We start from the raw sequence: 16,394 nt of genomic DNA, 5'->3' as shown, positions 1-16,394 counted from the left end.
ATTTTGAACTGAATTCACTGGGAAGTGGGGAGCCAGTGAAGAGTTTGGCAGAGGGGAGAGGCAGAGGAGTAACAGGGTGAGAGGTGGATTAGTCGGGCAGCAGAGTTAAGGATAGATTGGAGGGGCGCGAGAGTGCTAGATGGAAGACCACAGAGGAGAATGTTGCAGTAGTCTAGGCGGGAGATGATGAGGGCATGTACAAACATTTTTGCAGATTCAAAGTTAAGGAAAGCGAGGATGCGGGAGATGTTTTTGAGTTGGAGGCAGCAGGTGGTGGAAAGGGCTTGGATGTGTGGTTGGAAGCAGAGGGCAGAATCCAAGGTCACTCCAAGGCAGCAGACTTGTTTGACCGGGGAGAGTGTGCAGCCATTGATCGAGGGGTTGAGCAAGATGGGGGAAATACGATGAATTCTGTTTTATCCATGTTAAGTTTTAGGAAGTGAGAGTAGAAGAAGGATGATATAGAAGATAGACATTGTGGGATTCTGGATAATAAGGTGGTGATGTATGGACCAGAGAGGTAGATTTGTGTGTCGTCAGCATAAGAGTGATACTGAAAGCCATGGGACTCTATGAGATGTCCCAGGCCAAAAGCATAAATAGAGAAGAGCAGGGGTCCTAGGACAGAGCCTTGTGGGACACCAACAAAGAGGGAATGAGGCGAGGAGGTGGTGTGAGAGTGGGAGACGCTAAACGTCCGGTATATGTGGTATGATGTGATCCAGGAGAGGGCCAGGTCAGTGATGCCAAGAGATGAGAGAGTTTGCAACAGAAGGGGGTGGTCGACAGTGTCAAAGACAGAGGACAGGTCAAGGAGAAGGAGTACAGAGTAATGTTTTTTGGTTTTGGCTGTTAGTAGGTCATTGGTGACTTTGGTAAGGGCAGTCTCAGTCGAGTGGTGGGAGCAGTTCCTTTACCGCCTCCCGACCGCCTAACGCAGGGATGCGTCCTGCGGGCGGCCGGTTTGTTCCTCGTAGACGCATCGGCGCGTCATCTCGCAAGTGCCGGGAAAAGTTGCGGGCCAGGAAAAGTTGCAGGAGAAGTTCGTCACCAGCCTGCCAGCCAATGATCAGCGCTGGCAGGTTGGTGACTTTTAAAAAATCAAATCACAAGCCATTTAACACATTATATTTATAAATATAATGTGTTAAATGGCTTCTGTGCTCTCTGCTGGGTTCTTTTCGTCGGTTGGTCCCAGCAGAGAGCACAGATCACTGTGAGTACACCAAGCACAACACATTTAGCCACAGATGACCCCCCCCCATCACCCCTTGATCACCCCTGTCAATCACTAGTGAAAGGGAAAAAAGTGATCAGTGTAAACTGTCACTTTTTTTTTTCACCAGTATTGACTGTTAGGTTTAGATTAGTTTAGGCCCCTTTGGTAGGTAGCTTCAGTTAGCGCCTAGCCCACCGCACCGCACCGCAGTCACAGATTCGCTGATTAGCGTATCGCTAATCAGCATTGGTACTTTTATAGTATCTGTAAGTGATCAGAACTGATCACAGTCAGATCTATAATAGTATTAGTGTCACCTTAGCTCGCCCTCCACCCAAAACGCAGTGTTTGCCCGATCAGGCCTGATCAGTCTGACCCAAAGTTCGGACGATGAGGTTGAGGTCCCTGATACCACCAGGCGTAACCGGCCCCGTGTTGCTAGACCACAGGTTGCGCAGGATCCGCTTCAAGAGCAGCAGAGTGGGGCTGGTGCTGTCGAATTACGTGGTGAGGCATACACCAGCAGCGCAGCCCATCCTGGACCTAGTACCAGCACTGCCGTAGAACATGGTGAAGTGGCGAGCACCAGAGGGGCAGTTGAAGCTGGTATGGTGGCACGTGCAGTAGTTCCCCCGTCGCAGCCACTGCACAGACAGGCCCGTAGAGCCCCTAGAGTCCCTGAGGTGCTGGCAAACCCTGATTGGCAGCCCCCATCTTCAGCCGCACCAGTAGATCCCCCTTTCACCGCCCAGTCTGGAGTTCGGGTTGAGACAGCTCAGATCGGATCGGCACTGGGGTTTTTTGAGCTGTTCTTCACTGCGGAGCTCTTTGACTTAGTCGTGGCAGGAAGAAACCGGTATGCCACTCAATTTATAGCCGCCAACCCGGGAAGCTTTTATGCCCAGTCTTTCCGGTGGAAACCCGTCCAAGTTTCCGAATTTCAAATTTTTCTGGGCCTTCTCCTCAACATGGGCCTGACAAAAAAGCATGAATTGCGATCATATTGGTCCACGAACCCAATTCACCACATGCCCATGTTCTCTGCTGCCATGTCCAGGACACGATTTGAGACCATCCTGCACTTTAGTGATAATAGCACCTCTCGTCCCAGAGGCCACCCAGCTTTTGACCGGCTCCACAAAATTCAGCCCCTCGTAGACCACTTTAACACCAAATTTGCTGATTTGTATACCCCTGAGCAAAACATCTGCATAGACGAGTCCCTGATACATTTTACCGGGCGCCTTGGCTTCAAACAATACATCAAAATCAAGCGCGCCCGGTATGGGGTCAAATTGTATAAGGTCTGTGAAAGGGCAACAGGCTATACGCACAAATTTTGTGTCTATGAGGGTAAAGATCAGACCCTGGAGCCGGTCGGTTGCCCTGACTACCTGGGGAGCAGTGGGAAGACAGTCTGGGACTTGGTGTCACCCTTATTTGGCAAGGGGTACCACCTTTATGTGGACAATTTGCCTCTCTTCAGGCATTCGTTTCTAGAACAGATTGGCTGCTGTGGCACCGCGCGACCTAGTCGCGGGGGCTTCCCCCAACGGCTCGTTACCACCCGTCTTGCAAGGGTGGAGAGGGCTGCCTTGTGTAACGAAGAACTGCTCGCGTTGAAATGGAGAGACAAGCGTGACGTTTACATGCTCTCCTCCATTCACGCAGACACAACAATCCAAATTGAACGAGCAACTGGAGTTATTGAAAAGCCCCTCTGTGTCCACAACTATAATTTGCTCATGGGAGGGGTGGACTTCAATGACCAGATGTTGGCTCCTTATTTACTCTCCCGCAGGACCAGACACTGGTATAAGAAGGTGTCTGTATACCTAATTCAATTGGCTATGTACAATAGTTTTGTTCTCTACAGTAAGGCTGGGAGAACAGGATCCTTCCTCAAATTTCAGGAAGAGATCATCGAGAACCTCCTGTATCCAGGAGGTTCCGTGGCCCCAACCACCAGTGTAGTGAGCCTTCTACACGAGCGACATTTCCCCAATTTCGTTGCTGGTACCTCAAACCAAGCGCCACCCCGAAAAAGATGTTGTGTCTGTAGCAGGAGTGGAATAAGGTGCGACACCCGCTATTTCTGTCCTGACTGCCCTGACCACCCTGCCCTATGCTTAGGGGAGTGTTTCCGGAAGTACCACACACAGGTACACTTAGTATAGGGATTGCGTGACACAGGACAGGCACACAGGGGTCTTAGGGCCCTTTCACACAGAGCTGCTGTAAACCTCTCCTTTCACCTGGGACAAAGTGCATAATGTACTTTGCCACATCTCTGGGCGATTTGTGCTTTGCACATTGTCCCATGGGGAAGGAGAGGTTTGCCCTATAAAGGTAAAAAAAAAAAAGAAATTACAGGTAAGCAAAAAAGTTCGAGTTCCAAAAATTCAATAAAGTTTATAAAAGTTAATGTTCTGTTTCAAATGTTATATAAAGTTAATGTTAATAAATTTATTGCGTTGCGGCCTGTTTTTTTTGTTTTGTTTTTTTACCTTCTAGGTGGACCAACCGATGAACCAGCTGCAGCACTGATGTGCATTCTGACAGAAGCATTGCGCTGCTGTCAGATTACACAAAAGTCGGTGTATGCGGCGCTGCAAGACGAGATTTCTCCTCTCCAGTAAAAAAGATACGTTTTCTGAGGCTTATGAGCTGAGGGGCGGTGTTCATATGCTTTGGCAAACACTTTGTATATAAAAAAGAAATAATAATAATTCCGGCAATGATTTATTCATCCACATCGATTGATGTGAATGGAGAAATCGGGTTTGCCAGGGCATACGGGCTGAGTGGGTTTGGATGTTGGGCGGAGCTCCGATGTCCTGGCAGACGCCTTTCCCCTCCTTTTTTTTTTTTGCACATTTTTTGGCAGAGACTTTTTCATCCACATTGATCGATGCGAATGAAGAAATCTGTGGCAGTCATTTTTTCTTTCAGCCCAGAGGCTGAACGAAAAAAAAAAATCTCATTACCCGTATGCTCAATATAAGGAGAATAGCAGAAACTCCTAATGCTGGCCATACATGTAATGATTGTGGAGACCCTCAAATGCCAGGCAGTACAAACACCCCACAAATGACCCCATTTTGGAAAGAAGACACCCTAAGGTATTCTCTGAGGGGCATATTGAGTCCATGAAAGATTGAACTTTTTGTCCCAAGTTAGCAGAAAGGGAGACTTTGTGAGAATAAACAAAAAAAAAAAATCAATTTCCGCTAACTTATGCCAAAAATCTTCTATGAACTCGCCATGCCCCTCGTGGAATAACTTGGGGTGTCTTCTTTCCAAAATGGGGTCACATGTGGGGTATTTATACTGCCCTGGCATTTTAGGGGCCCTAAAGCGTGAGAAGAAGTCTGGAATCCAAATGTCTAAAAATGCCCTGTGAAATCGTAAAGATACTCATTGGAATGTGGGCCCCTTTGCGCCCCTAGGCTGCAAAAAAGTGTCACACATGTGGTATCGCCGTACTCAGGAGAAGTAGGGCAATGCGTTTTGGGGTGTATTTTTACATATACCCATGCTGGGTGAGAGAAATATCTCTGTAAAATGACAACTTTGTATAAAAAAAAATGGGAAAAGTTGTCTTTTACAGAGATATTTATCTCACCCAGCATGGGTATATGTAAAAATACACCCCAAAATGCATTGCCCTACTTCTCCTGAGTACGGCGATACCACATGTGTGACACTTTTTTGCAGCCTTGGTGCGCAAAGGGAACCAAATTCCAATGAGTATCTTTACGATTTCACAGGGCATTTTTTACGCATTTGGATTCCAAACTACTTCTCACGCTTTAGATCCCCTAAAATGCCAGGGCAGTATAAATACCCCACAAGTAACCCAATTTTTGAAAGAAGACACCCCAAGGTATTTCGTGAGGGGCATGGAGAGTTCATGTAAAATTTAATTTTTTGTCACAAGTTGAGAATATGAGACTTTGTAAGAAAAAAAAATAATAATCTTTTTCCGCTAACTTGTGACAAAAAATAAAAACTTCCATGAACTCACTATGCCCATCAGCGAATACCTTAGGGTGTCTACTTTACGAAATGGGGTCATTTATGGGGTGTTTCTACTGTCTGGGCATTGTAGAACCTCAGGAAACATGACAGGTGCTCAGAAATTCAAAGTGCGTAAATTCACATTTTTGCACCATAGTTTGTAAACGCCATAACTTTTACCCAAACCAATAAATATACACTTATTGCATTTTTTTAATCAAAGACATGTAGAACAATAAATTTAAAGAAAAATTTATATAGAAATGTAGTTTTATTTTAAAAATTTTACAACAGAAAGTGAAAAATTTCATTTTTTTGCAAATTTTTTTGTCAATTTGAATTAATATAAAAAAAAGTAAAAATGTCAGCAGCAATGAAATACTACCAAATGAAAGCTCTATTAGTGAGAAGAAAAAAAGGTAAAATTCATTTGGGTGGTAAGTTGTATGACCAAGCAATAAACCGTGAAAGTAGTGTAGTGCAGAATTGTAAAAAGTGGTCTGGTCATTAAGGGGGTTTAAGCTAGGGGAGCTGAGGTGGTTAAGTTCTGCTTTAGATATAAAACATTTCCCACATTCTGAGCACGAAAATAGCTTCTCTCATGTGTGACTTCTCTCATGTCTAACCAGATTTGACTTATCTGAAAAACTTTTCCCACATTCTGAACATGAATAGGGTTTCTCTCCTGTGTGAATTCTCTCATGTGTAACAAGATTAGATTTTTATTTAAAACATTTCCCACATTCTGAACATGAAAATGGCCTCTCAGCTGTATGATTTCACTCATCTGTAATAAGATACGATTTTTGTTTAAAACATTTCCCACATTCTAAACATGAGTATGTTTTCTCTGCTGTGTGATGTTTCTTGTGTGTAACAAGATGAGATTTATTTGTAAAGCACTTCCTACATTCTGAACAAGAGTATGGCATTCTCATTGTGTGAATTCTCTCATGACTAACAAGTTTTGATTTCTGTGTAAAAGATTTTTCACATTCTGAACATGAATATGTTTTTCTTCATGTGTGACTTCTCTCATGTTTACGAAGATTTGAATTCACTGTAAAGCACTTCCCACATTCTGAACATGAATATGGCTTCTCTCCTGTGTGAATTCTAGCATGAATAACAAGACTTGGTTTATCTATAAAGCATTTCCCACATTCTGAACATGAATATGGTTTCTCACCTGTGTGAATTCTCTCATGTTTACGAAGATTTGATTTCTCTGTAAAGAACTTTCCACATTCTGAACATGAATATGGCTTCTCTCCTGTGTGAATTCTCTCATGAATAACAAGACTTGGTTTATCTATAAAGCATTTCCCACATTCTGAACATGAATATGGTTTCTCACCTGTGTGAATTCTCTTATGTTTAACAAGATTTGATTTATTTGTAAAGCACTTCCCACATTCTGAACAGGAATACGGCTTCTCTCCTGTGTGAATTCTCGCATGTTTAGCAAGAACTGATTTTTTATTAAAACATTTCCCACATTCTGTACATGAGTATGGCTTCTCTCCTGTGTGAATTATTCCATGTTTAACAAGATCTGATTTTTGATAAAAACATTTCTCACATTTTGAACATGAATATGTTTTTTTTCCTGTGTGACTTCTCTCATGTCTAAGAAGATTTGATTTCTCTGTAAAGCACTTCCCACATTCTGAACATGAATATGGTTTCTCGCTTCTGTATGTAGAAATGCCTGCGCTTTCTGAAAACTCTTTACCACACTGGAACCTTTTACCCCCTTTCTGACCTGTACTTGTGGTAACAATCTGTGATCGGTCAGGAGAAGGTTCCTCATAATTAGAGGGATTATAGAACAGATCTGTATTGTGAAGTCCAAAATGTACATTGACGTTTTCTCCTGAAGAGCACTGCATGATATCTTCATCTTCTGCTTTATAATTTTGTGATAACATGATGTTTTCTCCAGAATTCTTACTGGGATTTTCTGTTAAGATAAAAAAATTAAAATAAATTCCAAACCGCAGGGAAAACATATAACATTCCTATTAGGCTGGAATTAAGATCCAGCAGTAACTACAGGTTGAAAAAATTACACATGTAATTTCAGCCTTATAAAGCTTTCTATACACTGACAAAGTTCAGGATTCTGATCAGTCCCCACATTCCTGAACACAAACTGCATTATTGACTAGATCTCTCAGGTGGATTCCCCCCCAAAAATTTTTTATAATGCCCATCTAAAGCTTAATTGTCAAGCACTTTTCAGTGCACCTCCTCCACTGCTGCTACTGAACTTTCACACATGCTCAGTACAAGCTTCATTTTTCCTGGTTCTGCACTGAGATCCTCCATTTTCCAGCAGCCGTTTCAGTTGGAATTGCAGCTTCTAATTCCATCTACTGCTTATTTTCCTGCAGCCTGTACTGACGTTGTCTGAGCTCCGATCATTATTTGGCAGCCTCCAGTCTCTTCCGACGTAAGGAATCCCTTTTTGTCTTCTGAAGGGTCCTCGCTAGGGATTGGCGGCCTCCAAGATGGCGATTGCACGTTGGATTCGATCTGCAACTGCTGAAACATACCGCGCTGGAGCAGGATTCCGCCCTTAGGTGTCACGGCTCCCTCGGAGGAATCATGCTTTGGCTGCTCAGTTGTGTAGGGAGGCTACTGGTCCTCCATACACACATTCACAAAAATTTACCAGGTGCATACTTTTTCATCGGCGGTCCCTGCGACAGTTCTTAGATGCCTGCATGGACGCTTGATTCCATGGGTCTGTGGTTTTTCTCTCCCTGTGGACTGCTTTTGGACGTCCCACGGTTCCTGTGTCGCCCAATGAATATGGGCGAGAAAAGGAGATTTTTGTATAACTTACCAGTAAAATCTCTTTCTCGCTCTTCATTGGGGAACACAGCACCCATCCAGTATTATTGTCCGGCCACTGTTGTGGCTGTTGCTGGTTTGAACCCTGTTTGGTCCTTTGACATGGGTGGTTTTCCACGTGTTTTTCTTTGGTTGGCTTGCTTCTCCTACTGCTTGTACACAAACTGAAGCTCTCTCTCCAGGCTGGAGGGGGTATAGCTCCCAGGGGAGGAGCTAACAGCTTTTACTAGTGTCAAAGCCTCCTAGAGGACATAGCTATACCCACGGTTCCTGTGTCCCCCAATGAAGAGCGAGAAAGAGATTTTACTGGTAAGTTATACAAAAATCTCCTTTTCCCCCTGCACCAGCAACTTCTCCTAAACATCCTCCCCACCAGTCGTAGCTCCTCATCCTCCACCTTCCTTCTCCATGCAACTTCATCCATGTGGGTCCTCAACAGCTACAGGGCGGTGATCAAGAGGTGTAAGCTGTTCTACTTTCAACATCTCTTGTGGAATCAGTATGAGCTTTTGCTCCAATATCAAGATCAGGGATGACCTAGTTGATCTCGATGTTTTCTCTACTCTCACATCTGGCGGTAGCTTTGAGAGGCCGGAGAACTCGACCCATGTCCCTGATAAGTTGCAATTGCCTAAACTCACAGTAACACATGCGTCCTGCTGCGGTGGTCTGGTGCATGATGTCATCATTAAGCAGTCTACACGAATATCGCAGTGCCAATACGACACCTATTTACTATCTGTCAGGTCAATAAATCCCTATGATTATGTTTAACTTATAAGGCAAATGCAGGGCCCTAACATGATGTTAAAAGAAAAATACAAATGTGATAGCACTCTACATCCAGCAATTTACATCCATGCTGGATGAGGCATTGGTGTACATTTTGGCCAAAGCGTAGTAAGCCACTCACCACGTCAAGGTCGCCTCTATTTGAGTGGTCCCTAACACTAGTTCCTACCTGTTTATGGGCCATGACAGCCACACAAAATCCAGGGAATGCAGGTCAGCGTGCACGCCAAGCACACACTGCTTTTAACCCCATCCGGTGCCATTACAGCTTTCATCGGATCCAGGGATGCAAGTACCAACATGCACGCTGAGCCCACCATATACTTCTCCTGGAGCCAAATGGCTACTGGTAGGTTCTATATAAGCAGACTCAGTTTTATACTGACTTTAAAACCAGCCTCCAGGACAGATTGACTGGTCAGGTGTGCATGACTCCAAGGAGATCGCCACGCCTCCAATATATACTACAAAGAAAAAATGTGGGGGATTGAGTCAGCACAACCTGTATGTGGTGCACATCACTATGGCGAAATACATATACAAACGAAAAATACAAATGTGATAGCACTCTACATCCAGCAATTTGCCTCCATGCTGGATGAGGCATTGGTGTACATTTTGGCCAAAGCGTAGTAAGCCACTCACCACGTCAAGGTCGCCTCTATTTGAGTGGTCCCTAACACTAGTTCCTACCTGTTTATGGGCCATGACAGCCACACAAAATCCAGGGAATGCAGGTCAGCGTGCACGCCAAGCACGCTTGGATGTAGAGTGCTATCACATTTGTATTTTTCGTTTGCATATGTATTTCGCCATAGTGATGTGCACCACATACAGGTTGTGCTGACCCAATTCCCCACATTTTTTCTATGATGTTAAAAGAGCCTGTAGATTTGCGTAGCTCCTCTATTACATGCACACACGTGTTTATACTGCATGACAGGTCTTAGCTTGTGATATAAGAGGCTGGTGCTCCTCCATTACATGTCACTGCACACACATGTATACACTGCACATGACGGCTCTTACCTTGTGATATAAGAGGCTGGTGCTCCTCCATTACATGTCACTGCACACACATGTATACACTGCACATGACGGCTCTTACCTTGTGATATAAGAGGCTGGTGCTCCTCCATTACATGTCACTGCACACACGTGTATACACTGCACATGACGAGTCTTACCTTGTGATATAAGAGGCTGGTGCTCCTCCATTACATGTCACTGCACACACGTGTATACACTGCACATGACGGGTCTTACCTTGTGATATAAGAGGCTGGTGCTCCTCCATTACATGTCACCGCACACACGTGTATACACTGCACATGACGGCTCTTACCTTGTGATATAAGAGGCTGGTGCTCCTCCATTACATGTCACTGCACACACGTGTACACACTGCACATGACGGGTCTTACCTTGTGATATAAGAGGCTGGTGCTCCTCCATTATATGTCACTGCACACACGTGTATACACTGCACATGACGGCTCTTACCTTGTGATATAAGAGGCTGGAGCTCCTCCATTACATGTCACTGCACACACGTGTACACACTGCACATGACGGCTCCTACCTTGTGATATAAGAGGCTGGTGCTCCTCCATCATGACCTCCTTGTACAGATCCTTGTGTCCTTCTATATACTCCCACTCCTCCATGGAGAAATAGACAGCGACATCCTGACACCTTATAGGAACCTGACAACACAATGACACTGTCATCACCCAGACCCCTCCAGTGCTGTTACTGGAGAATTTCCCAGCATTCCCAGCACTGTCACCTCTCCAGTCAGCAGCTCCATCATCTTGTGGGTGAGTTCTAGGATCTTCTGCTCATGTATCAGGGGGGGAGGCTCTGTGATGGGGAGAGGGGTCCTGCTCCGCCCTCCTGACTCCTGGAGATGGATGATGGGAGTCACACAGTCCCCCGATGTCTTCTTCACTATTGTGTACTCCTGTGGATGAAGAGGGAAACAATACTTACAGAAGATCTGTCAGCAGGCTCAATACTACTACTCCAGGTATACTGGCTGGTAGGGATGACCCTGCTAACTAAAATGATACCTGTCTTGTGAAAATCAAGTGCAGTATTTCCGCCCCTCTGTGCACTGAAGACCTCGTTTGCATAAAGAATAAACGTTTTTGTTCTCAGGAACGCGGGAAGTCATTTTAATTAGCAGGATCAACCCAACCAGGCAGTATGACTGATTATTAAGGTAGCCATGGTCTTTCCTCCTATTGTCATCTTCTATATGTCTATATAGCTGGTCAACTAGTTACATAGCTAGTATGGTTAAAAAACAGCATAAGTCCCTGAAGTTCACCAAGGGATGGGTTGAGAACTGAATTTTAGGAAAGAGGAGTGAGAACCAGATTTCTACACAGTTTACACAGATAAGCCTCATTCACACGTCAGTGTTTGGTCAGTGATTTCCATCAGTGTTTGTGAGTTAAAACCAGGATTGGAGCCTCCACAGACATAAGGTATAAGGGAAAGATCTGCGCCTGTTCTGTATTTAGAGCCGCACCTGGTTTTGGCTCACAATCACTGACCGAACCCTGACGTGTGAATGAGGCTTTACATATTGTTGGGAACTTTGTTTGGATGTACTACAACCCTCATTTTGCAATTCAGTAATGAGAGACTTGTTTATTTTCTACAACTGGCCCGGGTACTGATTCCAGCACCATTCGCCGGCCACTGCACCTACATCTCCTGTCATGCACCCACATCAAACTCACAATAGCAAGGGGACCCCAACTACCATCAAGCAGGACTCCCAACCTCAGGGTGTGACCTGAGGGAACAAAGGGTGCGCCCTCCTATCACTGCCGTGGCCCCAGAAAGCATCAGTGTGAGAACTGCCATTGTGAACAACTGTTGCAGCCAGAATCACTACCACTCCCATCCTCAGGTCCTCAGAGCAGAGAATGGGAGTGCCTGGCTTGTGGCACATTTATTTATACATATAGGTTAATCATGTCCCGTCTTAGAAGCCTCTATGCAAGACTATAAAAAAATATTTTTTTCAAATCTTTCCTCTGTTGTGCTTTTTCATAAGTGTATAAAACATTTATCTAAGTATCCTAGTTATAGTGGATTTGATTATATACCTATAAGAGGCCATATTGTTATATGTATGTATTTTAAAGATGGCCGAGAGAAGTTCATGGAAAGGTCACTGTTAATATTATTATTATTTATTATTATTATTAATTATTAAAGAGCCATTCATTCCATAGCGCTGTACATATGATAAGCGGTGCACATACATAATACAGACAATTGCACTAATCATAAACAAGAAGAAAATGGATTCTGGTCCGCGCTTCTCCCAGCAAACACGTAGCCACTTGTGCACACAAGAAAAAGTTGATTTATCACAGACAGACGCCCTGTTCACCGCTCCATGCTGCCCAGCGAAAATTCATACACTCCAGCACCTTCAAAGAAACGGCAACATAGTGCAGCATCCACGGTACTTATAAATGAAATTCTATTTATTGTACTCACAAACAAGCACTTGATATCAGCATTAAAATATTTAGTCAGTCCGCTGTCCGCCCGACCCGGGTTTCGCCCAATGGCTTCGTCAGGGGCTCTACATAGCATAACACCGACACCTATTTAAGTCCTCCATTAAACACTTCCGTGTCAAACCTCCTATGTCAGGGGTCAATCTTTTTTTTTTTTTACCTATTGGGAAGCTAATTAAAAACTACCTATATAAAAACCTACATTGCTGCTCTAATATCCCAATCAATATTCAACCCATTTGGTTGGAGGGTGCCTATGTCAAATGGGTTGAATATTGATTGGGATATTAGAGCAGCTATGTAGGTTTTTATATAGGTAGTTTTTAATTAGCTTCCCAATAGGTAAAAATATAGCTATAGAAGTAGGGAACGGTAATTGCTTGAAAACTGTGAATAATTAAGTGTTTTTTCTATTTAATATGTTTTTATAGAGGATTTTTATGATGAAATTATGTTCGATTTTATAACATTAACTTTTATGTATATTAATTGTGCATGTTTAAATGTTGTATAATGGAGATATAGTCACCTAATTGTCCGAAAGAAAAAAAAAAAAAGATTGACCCCTGACACAGGAGGTTTGACACGGAAGTGTTTAATGGAGGACTTAAATAAGTGCCGGTGTTATGCTATGTAGAGCCCCTGACGAAGCCATTGGGCGAAACCCGGGTCGGGCGGACAGCGGACTGACTAAATATTTTAATGCTGATATCAAGTGCTTGTTTGTGAGTACAATAATTTCATTTATAAGTACCGTGGATGCTGCACTATGTTGCCGTTTCTTTGAAGGTGCTGGAGTGTATGAGTTTTCGCTGGGCAGCATGGAGCGGTGAACAGGGCGTCTGTCTGTAATAAATCAACTTTTTCCTGTGTGCACAAGTGGCTACGTGTTTGCTGGGAGAAGCGCGGACCAGAATCCATTTTCTTCTACTATTACATACAGGAGAGAGGACCGGCTCCTGTCATCTGGACTGCTGCCATCATTAATAATCTTTTGGGGTATACACGGACTACAGTTTTCTACTGTTGTCTTGTTTATGATTAGTACAAAACAAAGCAAGTTACAAACTGGTACAGAAGGAGAGAGGGCCCTGCCCGTGAGGGCTTACAATCTACATGGTATAGGAGAAGGACACAGTAGTTACGGGTTAAGTTGGTCATGGCGGTATAGAGGCAACAGGGTCACTGGTTGTCGGCTTGTCTGAAGAGGTGGGTTTTCAGGTTTCTTTTGAAGGATTCCAATGTAGGTGAAAGTCTGATATGTGCGGGTAGCGAGTTCCAGAGTGTGGGGGATGCACAGGAGAAATCTTGGAGTCGATTGTGGGAAGAGGCGATAAGAGGAGAGGAGAGAAGGAGGTCTTGTGAGGATCGGAGAGTGCGTGTGGGCAGAGGCGTATCTATCGCGAGGCAAACAAGGCATTTGCCTGGGGCGGCACTTGCCAATGGGGCGGCAAAATGCCTTGTTTGCCTAGTTAGTTAACGTACACAAATACTTGCCGATCGATCCGATCCTTCACTATGCCGCTGCGAGCGGCAGCATCGCCGGCGCCGCATAGTGAAGGAGTGACTTACCACTTACCTCCTCCTCCCTCCTCCTCCCGACCCCAGGTGTTTCCGGAATTTTTACCTACCCGGCCTTGCTACCCACGTCACTTCCAGTAGTGACGTGGGAGGTGCGTCTCTTCCCTCCGCTCCTGACTGGCTCTGCTGGGGGTTTGACGGTGCAGGCCCCGTAGCAGAATATTCCGGCCCAGTGCGCATGCCCGAAGCGCAGTAGGAGCCGTAGTAGCAGAAAATTCTGGCTCCTACTGCGCCTGCGCCGAGTCGTCTTATTTGCGCATGTGCAGTGGGTCAGAATATTCTCAACACAAGCGGCAGCCACAGCCAGCCGGGAAAAGTCTGCCCAGACGGTCGACCCGCTCCCTCCTCACACAGTTGGCCACTTTGCCTGACTCCTGGCAGTATAAAGTCTCCTTGAGGCTGCCCCATACAGTATAAGGTCTCCTTGAGGCTGCCCCATACAGTATAACATCTCCTTGAGGCTGCCCCTATACGGTATAAGGTCTCCTTGAGGCTGCCCCATGCAGTACAACGTCTCCTTGAGGATGCCCCATGCAGTACAACATCTACTTGTGGCTGCCCTATACAATATAACGTCTCCTTGTGGCTGCCCCATACAGTATAATGTCTCCTTGTGGCTGCCCCATACAGTATAACGTCTCCTTGAGGCTGCCCCATACAGTATAACGTCTCATTGAGGCTGCCCCATACAGTATAACGTCTCCTTGAGGCTGCCCCATACAGTATAACGTCTCCTTGAGGCTGCCCCATACAGTATAACGGTCTCCTTGTGTTTTTTTTCTTTTAAACGGGTATTTATCGCGATATATATCTTTATCGCAATAAATTTCTTAATATTGTTATGCAAAACAGGAATGGGTGGAGCCTAAAGAGGAAGGGGTGGGGTTTACAAAGGAAGGGGTTTGGCCATGACAGGAAGGGGTGGGTCAAATTTATATTAGGGGGGGTGCCCGAGTTTAGTGTCGCCTAGGGCAGCACAAAACCAAGATACACCACTGCGTGTGGGGGTGTATCGGGAAAGTAGCTCAGAGATGTAGGGAGGGGACAGGTTATGGACGGCCTTGTATGTATTTGTTAGTACTTTGAAGTGAATTCGCTGGGCAATGGGGAGCCAATGAAGGGATTGGCAGAGGGGAGAGGCAGAGGAGTAATAGGGTGAGAGGTGAATTAGTCGGGCAGCAGAGTTGAGGATAGATTGGAGGTGTGCGAGAGTCCTAGATGGAAGGCCACAGAGGAGAATGTTGCAGTAGTCTAGGCGGGAGATAATAAGGGCATGTACAAGAATTTTCGCAGATTCAAAGTTAAGGAAAGCACAGGTTTTTTTTTGGAGGCGGCAGGTGGTGGAAAGGGCTTGGATTTGCGGTCGGAAGGAAAGGGCAGAATCCAAGGTCACTCCAAGGCAGCGGACTTGTTGACCGGGGAGAGTGTGCAGCCATTGATCATAATAGATAGGTCTGTTGGGGGGGTTGAACAAGATGGGGGAAAGATTATGAATTCTGTCTTATCCATGTTAAGTTTTAGAAAGCGAGAGGCGAAGAAGGATGATATAGAAGATAGACATTGTGGGATTCTGGATAGTAAGGTGGTGATGTCTGGACCAGAGAGGTAGATTTTTGTGTCGTCAGCGTAGGAGTGATACTGAAAGCCATGGGACTCTATGAGCTGTCCCAGGCCAAAAGTGTAGGTAGAGAAGAGCAGGGGTCCTAGGACAGAGCCTTGCGGGACACCAACAGAGAGGGAATGAGACGAGGAGGTGGTGCGAGAGTGGGAGATGCTAAACGTCCGGTCTGTGAGGTATGATGTGATCCAGGAGAGGGCCACTTCGGTGATGCCAAGAGATGAGAGAGTTTGCAACAGAAGGGAGTGGTCAACAGTGTCGAAGGCAGAGGACAGGTCAAGGAGAAGGAGGACAGAGTATTGTTTCTTGGTTTTGGCTGTCAGTAGGTCATTGGTGACTTTGGTAAGGGCAGTCTCGGTCGAGTGGTGGGGTCGGAAGCCAGATTGTAAGCGGTCAAAGAGGGAGCAGGAGGAGAGGTGGGAGGACAGTTCTGAATGGACATGTTGTTCAAGTAGCTTTGAGGCATACGGAAGAAGTGATATGGGGCGATAACTGGACAAGGAAGATGGGTCAAGTGAAGGCTGTTTGAGGATGGGTGTAATGGTAGCATGTTTAAAAGCAGAGGGGAAGACACCAGAGTTTAGTGATAGGTTGAAGAGATGAGTTAGGGCTGGGATAAACACTGTGGTGAGGTTAGGGATGAGGTGGGATGGGATTGGGTCAAGTGCACAGGTGGTCAGATGAGATTTGGAGAGTAGAGTGGAGAGTTTTTCTTCTGTAATGGTGGAGAAGTGGGTTTTGGGAGAAGAGGACTGAAACG

General features: G+C 45.2%; 1 pseudogene; it reads right to left on the bottom strand.

Moving 5' to 3' along the window:
• Positions 1-5,792: 5,792 nt before the first annotated feature.
• On the bottom strand, positions 5,793-7,795 carry LOC120990682 (annotated as a pseudogene).
• Positions 7,796-16,394: the final 8,599 nt, after the last annotated feature.

This window comes from Bufo bufo, chromosome 2, assembly GCF_905171765.1.
Source record: "Bufo bufo chromosome 2, aBufBuf1.1, whole genome shotgun sequence".
NCBI lineage: Eukaryota > Metazoa > Chordata > Amphibia > Anura > Bufonidae > Bufo > Bufo bufo.
The sequence above is the reverse complement of the archived record's forward strand: the minus strand, read 5'-3'. Positions and strand labels throughout refer to the sequence as shown.